The sequence below is a fragment of the Ricinus communis genome, chromosome 7 (genome assembly GCF_019578655.1).
Source record: "Ricinus communis isolate WT05 ecotype wild-type chromosome 7, ASM1957865v1, whole genome shotgun sequence".
Lineage (NCBI taxonomy): Eukaryota > Viridiplantae > Streptophyta > Magnoliopsida > Malpighiales > Euphorbiaceae > Ricinus > Ricinus communis.
In genome coordinates, this window is record NC_063262.1 from 9,138,980 (window position 1) to 9,149,545 (window position 10,566).

The window sequence follows — 10,566 nt, forward strand, 5'->3', positions numbered from 1 at the left end:
GGATGTGTTTTGAATGTCGTGCCATCAACAAAATCACGGTGAAGTATAGACATCCCATTCCTAGGCTAGATGACATGTTGGATGAATTGCATGGTTCATATTTGTTTTCAAAAATTAATTTGAAATCTGGTTATCATCAAATTAGAATGAGAGAAGGTGATGAATGGAAAACATGTTTTAAAACTAAACATGGTTTATATGAGTGGTTAGTAATGCCTTTTGGTTTAACTAATGCACCAAGCACTTTCATTAGATTGAAGAATCATGTTTTAAGAGCATTCATAGGCAAATTTGTTGTTGTCTATTTTGATGATATCTTGGTTTATAGCAAAAATTTAGATGAGCATGTACAACATTTGACTTGTGTTTTTTATGTGCTTAGAGAAGAGAAGTTGTATGCTAATCTAAAGAAATGTTGTTTTTGCACTAATGAAATTACTTTTCTTGGATATATTGTCAATGACAAGGGTATTCATGTTGATCAAGAAAAGGTAAAAGTAATTAGAGGATGGCCAACACCCACAAGTGTAAGTGATGTAAGAAGCTTTCATGGTTTAGCTAGCTTTTATAGAAGGTTCATTAAGAATTTTTCTACCATAGCTGCACCTTTAACTGAATGCATAAAAAAGAATGTTGGTTTTAAGTGGGGAATTGAACAAGATGAGGCTTTTAACTTGCTAAAAGACAAATTAAGTCCTGCACCCTTGTTATTTTTGCCAAATTTTACTAAACCTTTTGAGATTGAGTGTGATGCAAGTGGCATAGGTATTGGAGGAGTTTTAATGCAAGAAGGCAAGCCCATAGCATTCTTTAGCGAAAAGCTAAGTGGAGCAAGTCTAAACTACCCTACATATGACAAGGAGTTCTATGCACTAGTGAGGGTTCTAAAGACATGGCAGCATTACCTTGGCTACAAAGAATTTATAATTCACACTGACCATGAGTCCTTGAAGTATCTCAAAGGACAAGGAAAGCTCAATAAGAGACATGCAAAATGGGTGGAATTCATTGAATCCTTTCCGTACATCATTAAGTACAAGCAAGTGAAAGAAAATATGGTGGCCGATGCATTGTCAAGAAGGTATGCCTTGATCTCTAAACTTGATGCAAAATTATTAGGATTTGAATACATAAAAGATCTTTATTCTAATGATCCTGATTTTGCTAATGTTTATGGGGTATGTGAGAAAGGGGGTTTTGATAAGTTCTATAAGTTTGATGGTTTTCTTTTTCGGAAAAACAAATTGTGTGTGCCACAAAGTTCTTTGAGAGAGTTACTTGTGAGAGAGGCACATAGTGGAGGTTTAATGGTGTCACGACCCCACCCGTGGGCCCGTGACCGGCACTAGGCAATGGGTAGGCTTAAGGCCACCGAAACCCGTAGTAAGCCTGACACTCACTGATTTAAACAAATTTCATCTCAAATTAATATTATTAAAGCCACAATTTATCTTAACGTACTACATTCTACATAAATACTTGATGCGCGGAAAAACTAGGCGAGACCTGAAACTCAGAAAATTTACAACTGATACATCTACTATTGCTACTGCGGAGAATCTAAGATTTACCAATTTACATACCAAATCAAATACATCACCCGATGATGAAGGAGTCGGGTTACTGAATAAGAGTCGCGAGAGGACTAACAGTCACGAATCTGAAAAACAGTAAAAATGAGACTGCCAGTCTCGAGATTGAGTTAAAATCAAATAATCTGGGGACTATTGCATTCTTCTCAGAAAACATAGATTATTCAAATTAGTATATCAAACCATGCACATAAATACCAATCATACTATAATCATACCCTAATACTTTCTTCACAAAAAATATTAATCATTCGAATCAATATATCAACCATGCACGTAAATACAATCCATATTATAATCACACCATAATAAATAAATAAATGAATAAATAAAAATATATTTTTACTTTTACGGGACGAGTGGCTCATTAGAACCCTAACCCTAAATTCTAACAGCCATTTTGGCTCTCTTAATCCAATAAGGTGGCCAGGAGCAATGCACGACCGGGGACCTTACTTCCAGTCCGGTCACTTAAGTATCCAAATAAGCCGAGAGCAATGCTCGACCAGGGACCTTACCTCCGACGAATTTACACAAATCAGCCCAGAGAGCCATGCTCGACCAGAGCAAACCCATAAAAATCTTATTACATGTCCATGATCATTACCGGTGCGCACGCGGTCCTGATGTAACCCATCAGGTGGCATGTTCTACGAAAGCCACATCCCCAAATCGAAATCATCACATATAATAAATATCATTGTATAATGAAATCATTCAACCATATCAAAATAACAATTAACAATTAAGAGTAAGACATCAGGCAACTCATGTGGAAAACTGATTATATTTGGTATTATTATAACATTACTATAATAATACTTATATTATCTTCATTAATTAATAATCCAGTAAAATTATTTACATTGCGATACTAATAACCAAATTAAGCATAAACTTCCAAAATAGCATATTAAAATCAGACTTAGCAATAGTGCAATGATTAAATGACTTTAACTCACAGAATTGGGCGACCTCCTAGCTCTGCTCCGGTGCCTCGGTTAGAGCGAGCCGAACAGACAGATCATCTAATCATGGAAAACAATTTATCAAAATGCTGAAACAATCGATCATTAATCCTAGGTCTAGACTCCTAGGACTAACTGTCTAAGAATCTCGACTCAGGAGAATTCTACCAAAAATCCAGCAGAACCTCCCCTACAACACGAACATTACCCCCCGTAAAACGGGTCCAGGACCTGCCAGAAAAACACTCCAAATATCCAACAATTTAAACAACGGGAGTCGGGTCCCCAAACTTCACTATTTCCCGGCTCCGCCACACAACATAAAATACGAGGCAGGCAAACTAACAAACGATTATTTATGACTCACAAATATCATCAAATACTCAATATAACCCAATAGACACAAATTTAAAATCAAAGGATTTCCAAGATCAACGGCCAGAGAAAATTACCGAGACGCTTAGTCGACTCGCCTCCGGCCGCCGGAGTCCGATCGACGATCTGGACACACCATCGAACTCACAACGACGCGCTGACGATGATTCCCACTTTCGATTTTTTCGATCTGACACCCGATCATCCGAAGAAATTTGCGGACGATCACGGCCGTCGATTTACAAACGGAGCCTGATTGCCACGAAACCAGTGCCATCGCGAAGCTTGAGCTGAGGAGAGTCGGGGTACATCCTCCGATCGTCCATCCTCTGCCGGAGCTCACCGGAAAAGCTGAAAAACCTCGGCTGCCTCCATTTTCTCTCTCCACCGGATCTTCCGTTTCCGGCCACCACTGTCGACACCGCTGCCGCCAAAACAAAGCCAAGGGCGAGAGGAGTCGATCGGCACCAAGATACCTAAGCGCCGCGCAGTGGCAAGGAAGCTTCGGCCATCTTCCTCCTCGCGTGAGAGCTGCCGCCATCGCCATTGGTGGTGCCGTGCTAGCCGTGCCCTTCGCCCGCAGACCGCACCCCGGTGCTCCGCAGCCTCGGCTCATACGTGCGCTCTCTCTCCCCGATTTCTCTTCTTCCCTGATTTTCTTTCCTTTCAATATCGACATTAGGCCCCCGAACTTTTTCTTATTACAATTTGGTCCCTCAACTTCCTTAATTACTTACAATCTCATCCTGCAGAATTCCAATTTAACCCCCAAACTTCTTTTTAGCCTTTCAATCCTTATTCCAAAATAAATTTCCAATATATAATTTTACTTATATAAATATGCATTTGGAAAAATTTGAATAACCAAAATATAATCATTTCTCAAATAGTTTACTTAATTAACTCCTTAAAAATTAAACTAATTGGATATGGAAAATAACTCATTTATTTAGCTAACATGAACATTCAAAATTTGTATTTAAATCATTCCAATTAAACCGAATAAAAATAAAGCTAAAATTAACTTAAATAAAAACTCATTATTAAATATATAAAATTTCGGGTGTTACAAATGGCACATTTTGGGATTAAAAAAACTTTGGATATATTGGGTGACCATTTCTTTTGGCCACACATGAAAAGGGATGTTGAGAGAATTTGTGAGAAATGCATTACCTGCAAACAAGCCAAATCCAAAGCAATGCCTCATGGTTTGTATACACCTCTTCCCATACTAAATGAACCTTGGGTAGATATTTTTATGGACTTTGTTTTAGGATTACCTAGGTCCAAGGGAGGGAGAGATTCTATTTTTGTTGTTGTGGACAGGTTTAGCAGAATGACACATTTCATTCCATGTCACAAGGCGGATGATGCAACCCATATTGCCAATCTATTCTTCAAGGAGATTGTAAGGCTACATGGAGTGCCAAGGACCATTGTGAGTGATAGGGATGTTAAATTCCTAAGTCACTTTTGGAAGACTCTTTGGGGAAAGATAGGGACAAAGCTTTTGTATTCTACAACTTGTCATCCGCAAACGGATGGACAAACAGAGGTGGTCAATAGGACACTTGCAACACTTTTGAGGGCTGTCATCCAAAGAAATCTGAAGAATTGGGAAGAATGTTTGCCACATGTGGAATTTGCTTACAATAGGAGTGTGCATGGTTCAACAAATTGCTCACTCTTTGAAGTTGTGTATGGATTCAATCCATTGACTCCATTAGATTTGCTACCATTGCCGTTGGACAAAGCTAATTTAGAGGGGAAACAAAAAGCTGAATTCATCAAGACTTTGCATGAGAAGGTGCATGCAAACATTGAGAAGAAGACACTCCAATATGAAAAGCAACACAACAAAGGGAGAAAGCAAGTCATTTTTGAGCCTGGAGATTGGGTGTGGGTGCACTTGAGGAAGGAAATATTTTCTAACCAAAGGAAATCAAAGCTTATGCCAAGAGGAGATGGTCCTTCTAGAGTGCTTCAACGCATCAACAACAATGCCTACAAGCTAGAACTTCCAAGTGAGTATGACAATGTTAGTGCTACTTTCAATGTTAGTGACTTGTCTTTGTTTGATGTAGGTGATGAAGATGATGGAGCTGATTTGTGGACAAATCCTTTTGAAAAAAGGGGGAATGATGTGAATCCAAGTTCAAAGCTTAAAGAGATCCAAGATCCATTAATAGTACAAGAAGGCCCAACCACAAGGTCCAAATCTAAGAAGCTTCAACAAGCCATATTGGGTTTAATTATGGACATTTGGAAAGCCCAAGAACTTCAACCCAATAAGGCATCCATGGAGGCCCAAGGAATAATATTTAATTTGTTTTTGTGTTAATAACAATTAGGATTACATGTAGCCACCATACAAGTTAATGTGGTAATTAATACCAAGTAATGGCTATCAATGTGGGTAGTGGTTATTAAGAGCCATCATATACAAGTTAATGGGGTAATTAATACCAAGTAATGGCTATTAGTGTGGATAGTGGTTCCTAAGGCCATTTAAGAGTAAAAGTAATCCTATGTGTGTGAGTCTATTTTAGTAGTGTGTGCATGGACTTGTACTCTATATAAACAAGTCCTTTTCTTTCTTTTGGAGCATGATTGAATTTGATATATGAAATTTTATTTGAATTTTATTGTGAGGAATTTTGTCTTTAATTTCTTGCTTGGACTTTGCGACTTATCAAGCTTTATTCTAGCTTATGGTGTCAAAATCTAAATCTTTGTTTTCTTGTTATTTATCAAACTTTCTCGTTTGTGGCATAAGAGGAAATTCAAAGTCTATCTTAGTATCTTTATCCTTATTGGTAAAGGGGTTAAGTAGCATACATCTTCTTATTTCAATCTTTGAACGATCCGAATTTGTGGATTAAATTGGTAATTTCTAGTTTTCTTCTAATTCAACTTTTCATAGTATTTTTGCTATTGGGGAGTTAATTGATGAAACCTACAATTCCCATCAATTCACCTCGTATCCTCTTACTCATATAATCTACGAGACTTTACAAATTATTGCAGTTAAGGTATTAGTTGAAATTTCTGGCTTACTGATATAGGTGTCTAACAGCGAGCTTTCCAACCTTAGCTAGATATTTATGCAGTGAGCTTCAAGCTCATAATAATTAAATTATAAAGTTGTGTTGGATATAAATTGTCCTCTTATTTTAGTAGTAGATTTTATTTGAAATTTCAACTCAAAAATTAAATTATGAAGTATTGATATGAATTAATATATGTTTTTTAATAATGCTTATTATTGTATCAAATTCAGTTTTTGATGAAAATGTTTAATGGGAGTTATATATTTAATTATTTATATTCAAATTCTAATGCTATAATTAACATATTATTCTTAATATAAACTATAAAATATAAAAAAGCTCTTATTACTTTTTTATTTAATATGAATAATGTTTTTGTTTATTTTAATATAAATAAATAATATTTGGTCAATAGGTGAGTTAAAAATTCTACATAAAATTTAAGTTTTATTAATCTATTAAGAACTATTCACTTGGAAAGACATTGATGTTCAACTTATATGAAGAATCTATTTAAATCTTATTAGATAATTGGTTGATTTAAGAAAAATAACAAAAATATATAAAAGTCACATACATAATACAAAAAAATAAACAATAAAAATAAATATAAAGTATGAATTTTTGTAACATAATATTATCTATTGATAAAATTATAGTTCAAATACATATATATATAATCAATATCGATGTGATAATATTTAAATTGATTAATTTTAATATTTTAATATAAAATACTAATTTATAAACTTTAATACTATATTTTTATTTTTGTAATTTTAATAAGGATATTTAATATCAGATTATAATCAACCGATTCTAATTAAAGATTTTATTTTTAACTACTTAAAATATTCATAATTTTAATTAATAATAATATTTTTTTGTTAATATGAATAATAGTAAGTCTAATTGTTAGGAACTGATATTGACATCATGATGTTAATTAGAGTAGAAAGAAGTAATATTTAGAATGATTTATAAAATTCTACATATATAGATGTGATAAAATAATTCTATTTCAGAAGGGAGCGTTTAATAATATAAAAAGTAACAATAATCCTTTTCATATTTATTTTAATTCAAATAATTTATAAGTTAGAAATATTCTACAATCAAAATAAGAATGAAGATCAAAAATTAAAAAATGAAAGTAAAAAAGGATTGGATTATTAATAATTGTTATTATATCTCTTAATCTAAAACGAGTTAATTATTGTTAAAGACATATTTTTACTTCAAAGAACCAATAAAAGAATAAATATAAATTAAAACAACATTTGATAAAAGAAATACAAGATTAATACCAAAATAATTCCGACATTCATTGCAATCTCATACAAGAAAAATTAAAGAATTATGTTTTTATGAGGACAAAAAGTTTTAAGTATTAAATATTTTAATTTCTTAATATTATAGTTTAATTGATATTAGATATGTTTAATTGGTGGTCGGGCTAGATTTAAAATTTCATTTTATAGAAGTTATATAAGATTTTAATGTTCTTGTAATCTAAGTTTTGATAATAAATTTATTATTTTATATGTGAAAAACCTAATAAGTCTAACTATTATTATTCATGTGTATTTATATGTAAGTAAAAAAATTAATAATCAATAAATTTCATCGTTAAATTTTACATTTTAGCATTTATATATAAAATAAATTGTCTTTCCTTATGAAACGAGATTTTAATTATTGTTATGTCTTCTTATTTAAAAATTAAATAATCACTCGCACTCATAAGTAAGAAACGCCCTTTGTCATGGTCATTAAAAATCTTATATATTGTTGTCTTTTTAACTTGTTCTCGTGATCTAAAGCTCGTATGTTCCATTTGCTATTTCTTACTAGCTAAATAAGAAAAAGAAAATGAAAAACAAAAAATAAATCCTCCATTTTCTTTTTTTTCTTTTTCCTTCCTTTCAATCTTTAACCTCTTAATAATACACACCTGACTCACCTTTCTTCTTCTTTTTTTTTTTTTTTTCTATCCTCCAAGTATTAAGACCTTTGATTACACTTTATAAAGATCCAAAAGTACTAAGGAGTCCTATAAAATTAATTATGTTGATCAAGACATATATGTTTTTTTTCAAACACTCATTTTCATTTTCTAAGTTAAATTTATTTTGAGATTATATCTTTTAATATTTTTTGTTATGTTTCTCTCATTTTTTCTCTTTCTTTTCTTTTTATCCTTTCATTATCTAAATTATTATTGTGACCTTAATGTGAGAGAATTGCTTTCATGTAATTTGATTTAGAAAAGGGGTGCCTATGCTTTTGATTAGCATAAATTTATTCTACTATACGCTTAATTTGTTGAATGATTTTCTATTTAGTTTTTTTTTTTTTTTAAATGCTAATCAAACCCAGATCTCCAAAAGCCCAATGTTCAAACTATATAGTTTAGTTGTAAGGGCAAATTCTTTTTTTTTTTTTTTGCATTTAGTTTTAATTATTATATTGGGTCTTAGAAGAAATTTCATTTTTTCAAGTGAAAATTAATACAGAGTTGATGTTTCTATTTAATATATGGAATGTTAAAGATGATTAAAACTCAAAGGTATAATTATATGATTCTCAAAAAAGAGGAATGTAATTGTAATTAGAGTCAAACTTAAGGGGAGAAAAATAACTTTCTCTTAAGTATAACATCATCCTTATACAAATACTTGGACAATAGTCCTATTAATACTAAAATTTTGCAATTTATTTTTAGTTGGTACTAATTTTTCTATCTTTTTCTTTTTGATATGCTAATTTTTATTTTTCTTTCAAACCATGTTAGTTAAAAGAAATCTAATTAATTTTTGATGATATAGAAACCTGATATGAAATATCCCTTAGTTATTTGCTACATATTAGGATACATTCAAGACATTATATCACTTGGACGGTTTAAGTAGCAAATTGGCCCCTGAATTATCAAGGAAGGTCTAAATCTGCCCAAAATTAACTATTTGGCCTAATTACCTTTTATTGTTATGAAAATTGCTTTTGTGTCCCTTAATAAACTCCCAGCTTCACGCGTGCATAGAACGCACTCAGTCAATTGATAAAATAATATAAAATGAAAGTTTTATCTCAAAAAAAAAAAAACTGAAAAAAGGCAGATAAATTTAATTAATAAGTTAAACCTGACAACATTCATTCTCCTTCCTCATTGATTGAAGCTACAATATTCTTTTATTTTTATCAAAATTAAATCCTTAACAATGTCACAATCTAATTCATACTCTTCTTTCTTAGGATTTTCGTCAGGTAACCATAGATCCTTTGCTAGAAAAAGGAACGAGGAAGTGTTTTTGTGGAGAGGAAGCTCCTCTTCTAATTTCATGGAGCGAGTGTCACCCGGGTATGAGGTATTTCACATGCCCAACTGTAATCGCAATGAAGGTAAGGAAAAATTATGGGTTTTTGACTTTGTGTTTGTTTGGGAAACTAATCTTTTTACTGTTATTTTGATTTTGTTTGATGCAGAGAATAAAATATCAATTTTTTGAATGGTACGATGGTAAGTTCACCGGCAGGTCAGTGGAAATGATAAACGAGCTTAAAGGTGAGTGCGATTTTGAGACAGAGGTCAAGTGTAGTTGACAAAACCAGTGCTGTTAGTCACAGTAGAGTGGATGAGTTGGATTTTTAAATCGAAGGCTTGAAGGAGGAGCTTGCTATTATTAAGATTGAAGTACAACAGAAGTTAAATAAAGCTTGTAGTTTTTATGTTTGTGTTCTGTAATTTAATTTTTATAATGCTGAAATAGGTTGGTTATATGTTATGAAGGGATTGGTATTAGGTTGTTTTGTTTAGTTGTATGTTCTGTGAACTCTTCTGCAGTAGATTTTGCAGATGTAAATTTGAAATATTAATGAAAATATTCATTTTCTTGTTGATTAATGGCAGTATCTATTATATTTATATACCTATTTAACACAAGTTGAATGAGCATAATAAAATTAAGGCAACTAGAAAAATAAAACAAAAAACTTAAAGAGAATACTGTCAGCTTGAAAGCAAAATATCAACTAGATTTCTCATTGAATATATCAATAGAAGCACAAGGCCTATATGGACACATTGAAACAAAAAAGAAACACTTTAGTTCTATCTATTATGCACACTGCACATGTGTCTATATACAAAAGCAAAAAATAAACTGATGGCCTAAACGGTACTACCTGCTAAAAAATAACTAATATCATCATGGCCATAATGCTACCCAAAAACAAAAGTATTCGAAAAGTTGTCCTGTCCTATCTTCAAAATAATCTTTGACTACTAAGTCTCCATGGTGATCTTATTTTCTGCAACTTCTGCATAACTATATCTGCAAAACACTTGATGTTTATGAGGTTTGAGTTATTAGAGCTTCAGTTGTGAGGTCTATGACTTCAAAATAAGTTTGACTCAAGTTCTCAAAGTTGGTAGCATCACCAACTTCATCTCTTTATTTGTGTTTCATAGCCCCTATTTTTTAGCATCAGATTGCAGCTTCTTAGCTGTGACAACACTGTTCCTATCCCATCTCATACTAGGAGCTTAATACTTTTCATACATTAGATTGCCAACAT

General features: G+C 32.3%; 1 long non-coding RNA gene across 1 annotated transcript; it reads left to right on the top strand.

The window, feature by feature from the left end:
• Window positions 1–7,705: 7,705 nt before the first annotated feature.
• LOC107262141 lies at window positions 7,706–9,892 on the top strand. The gene is made up of 2 exons (XR_001536029.2): window positions 7,706–9,390; window positions 9,475–9,892. It is a non-coding gene; the product is annotated as an uncharacterized LOC107262141 (long non-coding RNA).
• The last annotated feature ends 674 nt before the right edge of the window (window positions 9,893–10,566 follow it).